This window comes from Pteropus medius, unplaced genomic scaffold (assembly GCF_902729225.1).
Source record: "Pteropus medius unplaced genomic scaffold, Ma_sr-lr_union100, whole genome shotgun sequence".
Taxonomy (NCBI): domain Eukaryota; kingdom Metazoa; phylum Chordata; class Mammalia; order Chiroptera; family Pteropodidae; genus Pteropus; species Pteropus medius.
The window spans coordinates 3,383,006-3,395,428 of NW_024346065.1; the positions used below are offsets into that span (position 1 = coordinate 3,383,006).

Sequence of the window (12,423 nt, forward strand, 5' to 3'; positions counted from 1 at the left end):
AGCCATGAACAATTCAGCCTGGCGGAATTCCAAAGGAGCCCCGTGCCAGGCTCTTGCTGGCTGCTGGGGAGATATAAAGAGACGTGGTCCCTCTCAGAGTTTCCACTTGCCTTGGAAAGCCAGAGCCCAGGAAGTGGTTTGCTATTCCGGGCTCTAGTGATGAAGTACAGGGTAAGGGAAGGAAATGGCTGCCAGGCCGGCTCAGTTGGTTCATTCTTCCCAACAAACCTACCAGGAGGACGTGTTAGGGGTGAGGAAGCGAGATGCACAGAGTTGAGCTGGGCCTTGAACCCAGGTATGTCTTAACTACTATCCTTCTTCCATGAGCTGTATAGAGGCAGAAACAGAGCCCAGCTAGCCAGGCCCAAGCGTTGGCCCCCAAGGGGTGGGGGGCCCTTGACCACTTGCTGCCTAAGGTTAAGATCCCTCCATCAGCTGGAGGCTGAGACCCAACTCCTCCCCGCCCCCTCTGTTTCCACGTTTCCCCGGTTATCTACCTAAGGCCTGGCTCATTCCATCTGCTCTAGGAGCCCAGGTGCTCTGGCCTCACCTCCCCTACCAGATGGTGAGATCCAGTGGGGCTGGGGACAGGATTCCCCACACACACCTTTGTGGCCCACTCACACCTCCCCAGTGCAAATCAGGCTCCAGGGCTGGGGGCGGGGGGTGATGGTGATGGTAGGAGAGTTCTGAGACGGCCCAGGGACTACAAAGTTGGAAGTGACCCAAGCTAAGCAGAGTCGGGCCTAGTTAGTACTTGGATGGGAGACCACCTAGGAAGACCAGGTGCTGTAGGGCGTTAAAAAAAAAAAAAAAAAAAGTTGGAAGTGACCCTGGATTGGAGAGGTGGCATAGGGAAGCCAGGAGTTCAGAACACAGGCTAACCCAGCCTAGCTTAGTGACCTTGCACTGGCCAATTAACGTGTCTGTGCCTCCGTGTCCTCATTTATAAAGTAGAGAAATTCACTATTGCACTTGTCTCATAGCATTGCTGTGAGGAATGTTGCTGTGAGATAAACCATGTAGAGCACCTGGCACAGCACAATAAATTATTACCAAAGCATTGCTCTAACCCTTGTGTTGTTATTGGCATCTTCATATTTATTATTGTTGCCTATTTCCCAGTTTGCCTCTGGGTCGGCCAGATCTTGGATATTGAGTTTGAGCTCCTGCCCTGGATTTCTCTGGCCTTTGCCTTAATCCTGGGGATGGTCAAGCCAGGTGACTTTTATAGCCAATGACCTTGGTGGATTTGGGGCTCAGTAGTCACAAAGCCAGTGGCACTCAGGCTTGGCTGCATTTTAGGATCATTTGGGGAGCTTTCTAAAATCTCAATACCCCCATTAAATTAAATCTCCAGCAGTAGTACCCAAAGATCAATATTTCTTAAAGTTTCTCAGGAGATTCCCATAAGCAGACAATGTTGGGAATCTGTGCGCAAGGCTCATTTCTAACGCACAGGAGAGGCAGTCCTCTGGTGGCCCAAGACTGGGTTTAGGAGTCAGACAGGTTTGACCTACTCTTCACCTACTAGCTACATGACCTTAGACAAGTTACTTAACATCCCTCTGACTCAGTTTCCTCATTTGCAAAGTGGGGGGAGGTAACCTCACAGTTAAATTTTGAGGAATAACATTAAATTAATAGGGTGCCTGATACATAATGGGCATTTAATATGCATTATGACTTATAGTCCATAGCTCAGACTTCCCCTCATTGCTTGAGTATACCTTCCAACATGTCAAGGAGATGTTACAACACATCACACACAATAATAACAAATAATACACACACACACACACACACACATTTTTAAATTCTGTTTCAGAATTGAAAATAGGGTTTATAAACTCTATTATAAACCTTGTTAGTTTCTCTCATGCCTCTTACCATTGCCAACTAGTTTCTTGGAGTTATAATGTTTATTAGGTGGCCCCATGGGTGCCATCTTAGAAGCCCCTTTGTATCCTCCTTGGGTCCAATTTGCAATGCACCTCTGCTGCTGGTGGGTCCCTTCAGGAGAAACTTTTCCTCTTGGAGTCTCCAAATCCCTGGTTTAGGAATGGGAGCAGGGTCCCCAGTGCATTGACCCAGAATAAGCTGCACAGCCTGATTAAAATGTTGCTACCTTGCTTTGGGCTAAAATTATCTTACCTCATGCTGATTTGGAAGCTCTGGCAGTTGAATGCCTTTGATTAATAAAAAGCAAAACTAAATCAATTATTACTTATTAAATGCATTTTTCTTCAGTGGAAACTCTCAAATGTAAGATTCCTAAAGAAAAATCCTGGCAGTACAAGAGATCACTGGTAATGGCAAGGTCAGGGACCCCTAGACAGGGCGGGATCAAATGGAAGGTGCTGGCAGGACTTTAATCAATTCATATTCAGGCATTGGAGTTCACATTAAAACCAAGATGCTGTGGCTGACCTTCATACTCTGAGGAATATCAGGAGGCCGCACTCACAGAACCTGTCTACCAGGACTAACATTTGAGGTAAGGGGTGGGAGTTGAATTACAGAGAAACCATCATGGTTGAGCCTTTGCCTTAGTACATATGATATTGTCTCTGAGCTCCCACCATATGCCAAGAATTTAACATAATTTCTCTTTCTAAGTTCTCCCAACAAACCTATAAATTAGCTTCTGATGTCCCCAGAGAGTGTATCTTCATTAATTCATTCAAAAATATTTATTGAGCTCCTACTGTATGCTCAGTCAGTTCTTTTTTGGAAGCAAAAGGCAACACAGTCTCTGTCTCATGGAGTTTACAATCTAGTTGGGGAGATTACTATTACTCAGATAATCACAGATCAATGTATCAAAACACTCTTGGCAACATGCCAGATTGAGCTATTTCAGACAATCCTCTCTTGTTACCGTATAGAAATATATATATATATCCTGAAAATACATAGCTAAGCTCAAAAGAAAGAAAGGTAAACCATAGATAGTATAAGACTCAAAGTCAGAATGAGGAGCGAAAGCTAAGCCTATGATTAGCAGAGTTTTGACTAGATAAGACAAAAAACTAGATAAGGCCCTAAAACCTGGAGCCTAGAGTTCTAAGGCCCTGGGCTGTTTGAGGCAGGAGAGCTGGAATTTATCCCTTGAATTTATCTCTTTAAGGCTTGGAGCCTTAAATTTATCTCTTAAAAGCTTGGAGCCTTAAAGAGAGCCCTAATCGGGGGAAAAAGGCAGGCTGGAAAAACTCTATCAAGCTTGCCTGCAGAATGAGGAACAAAACATTCTCCCTGTCCTGGGCTTGGGAGGGAGAAAAGTTCCTGTGAAAGATGGAAGGTCCAGGCCTGCCCCACATGGAGGAGAGAGGTGGACTGCTCCTACCACATCTCCCTCTCTTGGCGTGCTATTGGTCCCAGGACTCTTGCTCCAAAAATTAACATAAAAGTTAGCTCATAACTTAGGACCCTGACAGAAAGCAAAATCCAAAGTACTCTGTAAGAACATTTTTACAACTGAGGACTCACAGATATCACCTAGCAAAAACAATACCCGCTGAAGATGAGTTCCCAATCAAAAATCATAAACCACAAAAGAAAACAAACTACCATAAAAGATAATCAGTAAATATAAAACAAAAAACAAAACAAGACAAAACAACAACAACAACAACAACAACAACAACAACAAAGAAGAATTCACCCCCTGGGAAGTGAAAATGATTAAAAAATCTGAAAATATAAACTAAACATTCTAAGCGATCATAAGGAAATTTTAAAAAGAGGATAAAGAATATAAGATAATATTAAATATTAAATTGATGAAATACAAGCCCCAAAGAAGTTCTAGTAATGAAAAATACTGTTTTAATAAATTATTTTTAAAATTAGTAAGTCGAACAGCAGACTAAGACATAGCTAAAGAGATATTTAGCAAATTGGATGATACCTCTGAAAAAAATCACTCTGATGGTAGCACAATGAGAAAAACAAGAGAAGAAAAATATGGAAAAATATGGAAGCAACCATGGCTAAGAAACATAGAGGAAAAATGACAAAATCTAGTGCATCTTAACTAGCATATCAGAACAGGGAGAGAATGAGGGAAGAGCAGTATTTGAAGAACTAATGACTGTGAACTCATCAAAATCGAAGAAAAAAACTAAATAATCTGAATAAGGACCTAGAGTCCTGGGAAGAATAAATAACGCAAATTCCCACCTTAGGCAAGTAGTGGAAAATCTGGAGAAAAGCAAAGCTAAGTAGATAGTATTAGAAAGTGTCATAGTTCTATGAAGGAGAAGTACACAGTCCTAGAATAGCATGTAAGTAGCAGGTGGAAGAGAAAAGGAGGTGCTGATCTTCTCTAGAAGTCAGGGAAAGTGTGGTGGTTAATTTCATGTGTCAACTTGGCTAGGCTATGGTACCCAGGTGCTTGGCCAAACACTAGTCTAGGTGTTGTTGTAAAGGTAGTTCTTAGATGTGATTAACATTTACAATCAGTAGATTTTAAGTAAAACAGGTGACCCTTCATAATGTGGGTGGGCCTCATCCAATCAGTTGACGGCATTAAAAGCAAAGGCTGAGGTTTCAGAAGAAGGAATTCTGTATGAGGACTGCAACTCAGAAACTTGCCTGATTTTCCAACCTACTGCCCTGTGGATTTCAGACTTAAGACTGAAACATGAAATCTTACTTGAATTTCCAGTCAGCCAGCCTACCTTATGAATTTTGGACTTGCCAGCTCCCACAAACATGTGAGCCAATTTCTTAAAATCTCCCTCTCTATCTCTCCATAGATATATGTAGATATAGAAAACACTAATGCAGGATTCCTTGGGCAGGTGAGGCGTTGGAATGAGGTCTGAAGGCTGAGGAAGCATTAACTATTTAGACGAGAGAGACAGGAAGAGGAAAAACTTCGCAGAGAGAAGGGATGGCTCAGGTCCAGACCAGATCACAAGATTTGGAAGGATTTGGGGCTTTTTCCTAGGAGCAGCTGGAAGTCCACGTGGGACTTAAGTAGAAGATGTCCACAGTTACAGGGCCAGACATACCATGGCTGGGGTCTTAACCTATGTCTCCTTGGCCCCAGCGTCCACGCTCTTTCCATACATCCACCCTCCTCCTGCTGAAATCATCTGGGGTGTTTGTTTGCTGTTATTCATCTGTCCGGCATATATTCTACCCTTCTTTAGAAAGCAGCACCCAGATTTCACTTTTAAGGGGAATCTCTCTCCTTGTGGCAGTCTTGGTGGGGTTGTCATTCCATCTCCCTCCCCCAGGACTCTGAGTTCAGAGTGGAGTCATCCAGAGCTGGAAGCAATGCTGGAGCTCCTTGCTCCAGCAATAGGGCCCAGCACTCCCCTATAGGACCTGGCGTGGAGAGTGCTGTGAAATCCCTAGTGTGACAGGTTTCTTGTTTTTTTTTTTTTTCCATTTCATATTAAAATAACTCTATTAACCCCCTAGAGTGACTGTGTTCACTAAAATGTGAGACTATTAAGTTAGAGGAAGGCAGGTCCTTATGCAGCCATTTGGAGCTTTTCAATAACCGTCTAGCCTGAGCTGGCCACAGAGTTTATTCCACTCTTCAATCAATATGAAGCCTCTTTAGCTCAAAGAGTTCCTGGATAGATTTGCCACTGTGAGGCTTAAACAAGACAGTGGGGGATTGAGTTCTGGAGCTGGCCTGAGTGTCCTGTACACGTCTGCCCCGGACTCTACACGGTGACATGTGGCATGGATCTCAGGCCCTCAGAGAGCACTGTGCCTGACCACTACCAAACTGGAACCTTTATAGTCCAGGATTGGCTGGATTCTTGAGAGAATACCTCTTAGGAAAGTAGGACAGGAGCTGCTGGGGTGCAGGCAGGGATCGCATTTTAATATCTTCAGTCTGTAGGATTGTGTCTGGCACTAAAGGACCCAGTCCATAATGCAAGCGAGTAGAGGTAGAGGAGGGACAGAGAGAAAAACTTATCTTCTACCTCTGAGAAGTGTGAAAATACAGGGTTCCTTTTGCACAAAGTCAACATGCAGCCAGAATGGGCCAGAATTATTTAAATACCGAAATGCTTCTGTCCTGTTTGGTAAGTAGTCACACTCTTGAGCCTCCTGCAAGCGCCACCCTGCCCTTCCCCAGAGACCCTCCTCCACCTCCAGGACGTTGCCCTAGCTCCTCAAGTTGAAGTCAGTTCTGTTTGGTCAGTGCACTTGAGTGCCAGTGGTATGTGGAGTGTCACCCCACTCATGTGCTTTCTGTACCCAAGACACCAGCTGCTTCCTGGATGAGGGGTTTGACATGAGAATGGGCAAAAGAATCCCTGAGCTAAGACCACAGAGGCTGACCCATATGTGATAACAGCCACAGTAAAATCAGGTAGCACCAGGTATTCACGCCGGGGTTCTCATGTCCAGGAAATGGCTGGCATAGGGCTTTTGTGGGTGAAGTGCTGCCTGTGCTATAGTGGAAAAACCCTTGACCTTAGAGCCAGAAGACTGGGTCCTGCTCTGGTTCTGAATATCCTAGCTGTGTGACCTTGAGCAATTTACCTAACCTCTCTGAACTCCTGAAAAATATCCCTTGCATAAGATTGCCGGAGGAATGAACATATTGAAAATTTGGGAGCTTAGTCCCTTGTCTCAAGGTCCCCTATGCTAAATCCAGACCTGTAAATATAGCAATGGAGGATCTGCCCCCGCCTGTTGGCTCCGGCTGTTCTCAGAAGTACTCCCAGTCCCTGGCAATGGTTGCCAGGATGCAGGCTGTAACCAGGTGCTCCCTTGGCCAAGGAGAGACTTCTCTCCTCCTCTAAGGACCTGTGGATAAACAAGCAGGGAAGCGAATGACTAGAGAGGCTGCTGGCCCACATGTCTTTTTTCTGCCCTGCCTGGTTCCTGGTGAGTGGGGTTCATTGCTGGGAGTCAGGGGGAGGTAGTCACTTCCCACTAGGACTTTCAGGTAGACAGTCTAGTCTTCCTCCAGCCCCATCCCACCCCAGCACACACACACTTCACACTCAGGAATGCATACACTTACACTCATTCTGATACACATTCACATCCACACACACACACATCCACACACTCACATATATATTCATACACACTCACACCCACACCCACATGCACACACATGCACCCCTATGCTCACACGCACTATTAGATGTACACATACATGCTCACACACATTCATACACATATTCTCAAGAACATGTAAAAAGTGCAGTATATGAAATAATTTTAGATTGTTCATACGTTTAAAAATATTTTAATAGGAATTTAATTTAATATGTAATAAAGGAAAATGATATACCTATTAAACTAGAGGTTTTGCAGCAATGATTGTTTAAGACAAAGCTAAGGAAGGTAGGACAAAGATTTAAGTAAAAGAAAGTGAGTTGCTTTAAAGTGAAATGTTGAGTAAATTGTGGCAAGAGTTGTATGAATGATTCCCAAAGGCCCTTAGTTTGGGGAAACATGGTGGCAATGGGAGTGAAGGGCAGGGGGCTCTGCATGGAGCACGTGGGGAGTGTTGGCATCTTGAGGCATGGGGTGGGCGGGGCAGCTGTGGAAGGTGATTCTGGGACCCTTCTAGAAGGAGAGGAAATTTTATCAATTTTTTTTTCTTTTATGGTTATTGCTTTCTGTGCTCTATCTAAAAAAATCTTTGCCTGCTCCAAGTTTGTGAAAATGGTCTTTCATGTTTTTTTCCAGAAGCTTTAGAGTTTTAGCTTTCATGTTGAAAATTGTAATAAATTTTGAGTTACTTTTTGTGTATGGTATGAGTTAACAATTGAGTTCATTATTTTCTATATGAATCACTTTTCTAGTACAATTTGTTGATATAGCTCCTTTACCCACCAAATTGCCTTGATGTCTCTGTCAAAATGTATGGATCTGTTTCTGGATTCTACTATTTCACTGATATATTTGTTAACGTTTACCAATACCACACTGTCTTGATTATCATAGTTTTATCATGTCTTCAAATCAGGTAGAGTAAGTTCTACAATTTTTTTCTTCTTTTTCAGAACTATTTTGGCCATTATAGGTCCTCTGCATTTCTAAATAAATTTTAGAATCGGCTTGTCCTGATGGGATTTTGATTAGGATTGCATTGAATCCATTTCATTGAATTTGAGGAACACTGATGTCTTTACAATATTGGTTCTTTCGATCCATGAGCATGTGTTTCACTTTATTTATTTAGTTCTTTAATTTGTCTCAGCAATGTGCTGTCATTGCTAGAATAGAGGTCTTACACATATTTCATTTAAATTATTCCTAGGTATTTTATGTTATTATATATATTATTAATATTATATATACACATATACATATATATATATGTTTGGTGGTGATATTAGTCATGGGATTTTTCTATGATGATAATAAAATGTGTCAATTTTTGGAAGATTTGCATATTCAATAAAACAAAACTTTCCAAATATCTAAAGGGCAAAGTAAGTTAAAAATTATGCATAGGTTAAGGATCCTCTTAAAGTACAAGATAGACCTGTGGATTTTATGGGACAGAATATGAAAAGATTACTGAGTAGTTTCAGATTTCACATTGCAGTTGATCTTTAACAAACTTCCACTTATTGATTTTTGGTGTAATGTCAAAGAAGAATATTCACAATAATTTGGAAAGGCTACTAAAATACTCCTTCCTTTTCCAGGTACATATCTGCATGAGGTTGGACTGTCTTCATATGCTTCAACCAAAAGTACATACCTCGATAGATTGAATGTAGAACAAATATGAGAATCTTGCTATCTTCTATTAAAAATATTTGCAAAAATATAAAAGAACACATTCTTCTTGGTAAATATTTTTGTTTTGGAAAGTGCTTTTAAAATTAAAGATAACTATGTTAACATGTAATGGGTTGGCTATTGTTATTTTTAAATGAATAAATAAACATATTTTAATTTCTCAGTTTTTATTTTTAATATGGTAAATATATGGATAAATAAATAAATAGATATAAAATGCATAAATAAAAGTTCTTTGTGGTCCTTAATTGTTCAGAGTCTAGAGGGGTCTCGAGACCAAAAGATTGAGGCCACCTACGTTAGAGGTAAAGCTATTAACTAAAATCTGTAGATGAGGAAACTGAGGTTTAGAGCTTAAATTACTTGCCTGTCACAGAGCCCATGTACGGACGGTGTCACCAAAATCCAAGCTTTGCTCATTTTACCCCATGGGGCTGCCTTGAGACATGTCAGCAAACAAGGAGAAGGCCTCCCACAGCACAGAAAGATCTAGAAGGAGATTCTGTGGGCCCCAAAGAGAAGCAAGCACATCTAGGAGATCCGCACAAGGAACCAGGGACAGCCTCTGAGTACAGGTGACATTTGAGCTGGGGTTTGAAAGACAGGTAGGATTTTAACAGTCCAAAGTTATGTGAGACTCCACAAATCTTTTTGTTTCATCTTAACAAAATTGAGACCTGAGATCAATGAGGACAACCTGACAAACACTGGTTATCTAAAGGTGTAACATGCTCCGGCCATTGTAAAAGTTCAAGAGTCATGCCCCTGATTCGTGTGAACTGCCGCCTTCCATTTGTGTGGGCTTTACAGTTTGCTAATGAAGCACTTCTCAATGTATTATTTAATTTGATCTCTATAGAAGCTTTGGATGGAAGATTGGGTGTCATTGTTCCCATTTTACAGAAGAGAAAATCGAGATTCCAAAAGGTTAAGTAAGAAACTGATCTTTGTAGATAACTCCAGTGTGGGGACTGATGACTTTGGAGACAGAAGTGAGAGGATAATTATTTGAATGTTGTACAGGTGCATGGATTCACTATTCAAACAAACACATTAAACGGTTTTTGCAAATGAGATAAGTAACTTTCCCAAGGTCACAGAACTAATAAGTGGTGGAACTGGGAGTCCAGCTCCAATCATTAGATTCTAGAACCACATTTAACCATAATGCTTTCTGATCTCCTAGAATATGCTATTTTCCAGCCTTAAAAACTATGACACATGGACATAAATGGAAAAATTTTAAATCATTATTAATAATAACACTGGATTGAGGGCTTTTTGAGAGGCTGAGACTTGAGCTTTTTTGGAGCTGCTTTTGTCTAACTAGTGGTTGTAAGTCAGGCCAGTGAAAAGAGGAGGGGCCACCAGCCTTGGTCACTGGGAAAGGACAGCTCTTCTTCAGCCCAGTGCAGATCAAGCAACAAAAGCTGGTCCACAGAGAGAGCAGGTGAGAGATGGCTGACCACAACAGAGATCTATGGGAGAGGATTCCACCAGCTGACTTTCTGGTTCCCAAATCCAGATTCCCTTCTGTCCTATTAACCACTGCCTAAACCTGACTATTTTAACTTGAGACAGTGTGAATGGGTTTCTGCTCCTGGAAACTAACCGAGTCCTGACCAAGTCCATGCATTAGACATTGCTTCTCTTTGTTTATTCTCCACACAGCAGCATACACAGGGTGATTCTGCTAAAATGTCAGATTATGTCATTCCTCTGCATGAAATGTTCCTGCCTCAGGGTCTTTGCAGTTGCTGTTCCCTCTAGCTGGATCCCTCTTACTCCAGAGAACTATGTAACTCATCCCCCACCTCCTCACATCTTTACTAAAGTAGTACCTCAGTGAGGTCTTCTATAATTACCTGGTTTGAAAACTGAACCCTCTAATATTCTAAATATTTATTTTTTTAATATAGCACATAATACCATGGAACATACCACGTGTTTTGTTTATGTATTATGCTTAGTCTGTCTTCCTCTACTAGCACATAAGCTCTATGAAGATGGAGATTTTTGTCTGTTTTGTCCTTTGTTGTATCCCAAGTATCTAGAATAGTACCTGGTATGTAGTGTGTGCTCAATAAATATATGTTAATTTAATGCATTATTTTATTTAATCTTTATAACAACATGGAGAGGTAGTTCCTGTCATTTCCAATAATCCATGGTTTAGTGGTTATGTAATTGTTGAATTTTCCCAAATAACTTGGATTATCAGATCAAAAAGCGTTCCCCATTGATCACTTCAGGAAGGGGTGAAACTATGTCTTAGATGCAAGTATGTCACCTGGACAAGTCATCATCAACATGTTATCAGTCATCAACACATTGGCAAGGATTCACTTATGAAATATAATTCAATTTATTAGATTTTTTTATACATCCCCCATATGGATAAGTTAAGGGCTGTTGGAAGCCCCAAAATGAGACAGATGTAGACTTTACATTCAAGGATCTGACAGTCTTTACAAATTAGACAAGTTCACTATGTCCCTAGCTAGAGGCAAACCCAGTCTCTCTGAGTCTAAGCCTATGCTACCCTAGCGTCTCTATGGTAAAATGGAGAATGGGATAAAAGATGGTAGCATAGCTCCTCAAATATTGTAATCTTGTGCTTGGAAGATAAGAACACAAATCACCTTGGACTTTCTTATTCCCTGGGTTTGAACTGGTCAGTCTTTGTTCAATGAATATGCCCATTTTGTTTAAAAATATTCTCAGAGTTCCACTTCTATTAATTCTGAGAGTCAATAAAATATGCTTTATTTTATTATAACCTCTTATGTAATATGACACTAAACATACTTGAAAATAAGTAAACACATTTATATGGCCAAAACTATAAGTGAAGTAAATATAGAACATTCTGAAATAAATAAAATTGGAGTTTTTTCCTTCGGAGAAGAAAGTTTTGCTTCTGTTCAGGAAGGATTAACTGTTATGGGATTGCCCTCCAACCATAAACAACTACAAAACTGGACAAAATATATGAAACTACTGTTTGCAGACATTGGACAACAGGCAGTGCAGAACGGTGATCCTTGAGAGAAGGGAAAAAGGAAGTGAGACATATGATTGCCTCAGCTTACTGCCTAGAGGCAGTTTCCAGACTGAAGCACAAATAGGAGAATTTAAGGAGAGCTTGGTAGTCTTACTGAGTTAAAGAGACAGATCAGAGTTTGGGGGAATCTGAGGCAACTAAAATTGCAGGGCAGTGTTCAAGAAAGAAGGAAGATATGCAGAGAAAGAGGTCCAGAAATCTTTTTTTTTTTTGAAAAAAGAACTATTCTGGGGAGCTGTAAATAGAACAATTCCTAGAGCTCATACAGGGCCTAGAATGGTTAAACTTCCCTCTACTTGGGATGGAGAAACCTTGCTAAACACACGGGCATTCAGTGGAGACCCCAGAAGACCTGCATCTTAGAAGTGGAGCTAAATTAGCCCTAGAAGAAAGACTACTGTAGTCCACCTCTAAAGAAGCTTAAACATAAGCCCTAAAAGGATTAAACTAATCTGTATGGGACTTAACTGCCTGCTAGATAGAGTCCATCACTCTTTAAAGGAATAAAATAAAATCCAGTACTCAGCAAAGTAAAATTCACAATATCTAGAATCTAATAAAAAATATTAACATGTATATAGAGGTAGGAAAATATGACCCATAATGAGGAAAAA

General features: G+C 41.0%; 1 long non-coding RNA gene across 1 annotated transcript; it reads left to right on the forward strand.

Moving 5' to 3' along the window:
* LOC120612787 (uncharacterized) lies at positions 1–8,778 on the forward strand. Its single transcript, XR_005655535.1, has 2 exons — positions 1–295; positions 8,649–8,778. It is a non-coding gene; the product is annotated as an uncharacterized LOC120612787 (long non-coding RNA).
* Positions 8,779–12,423: the final 3,645 nt, after the last annotated feature.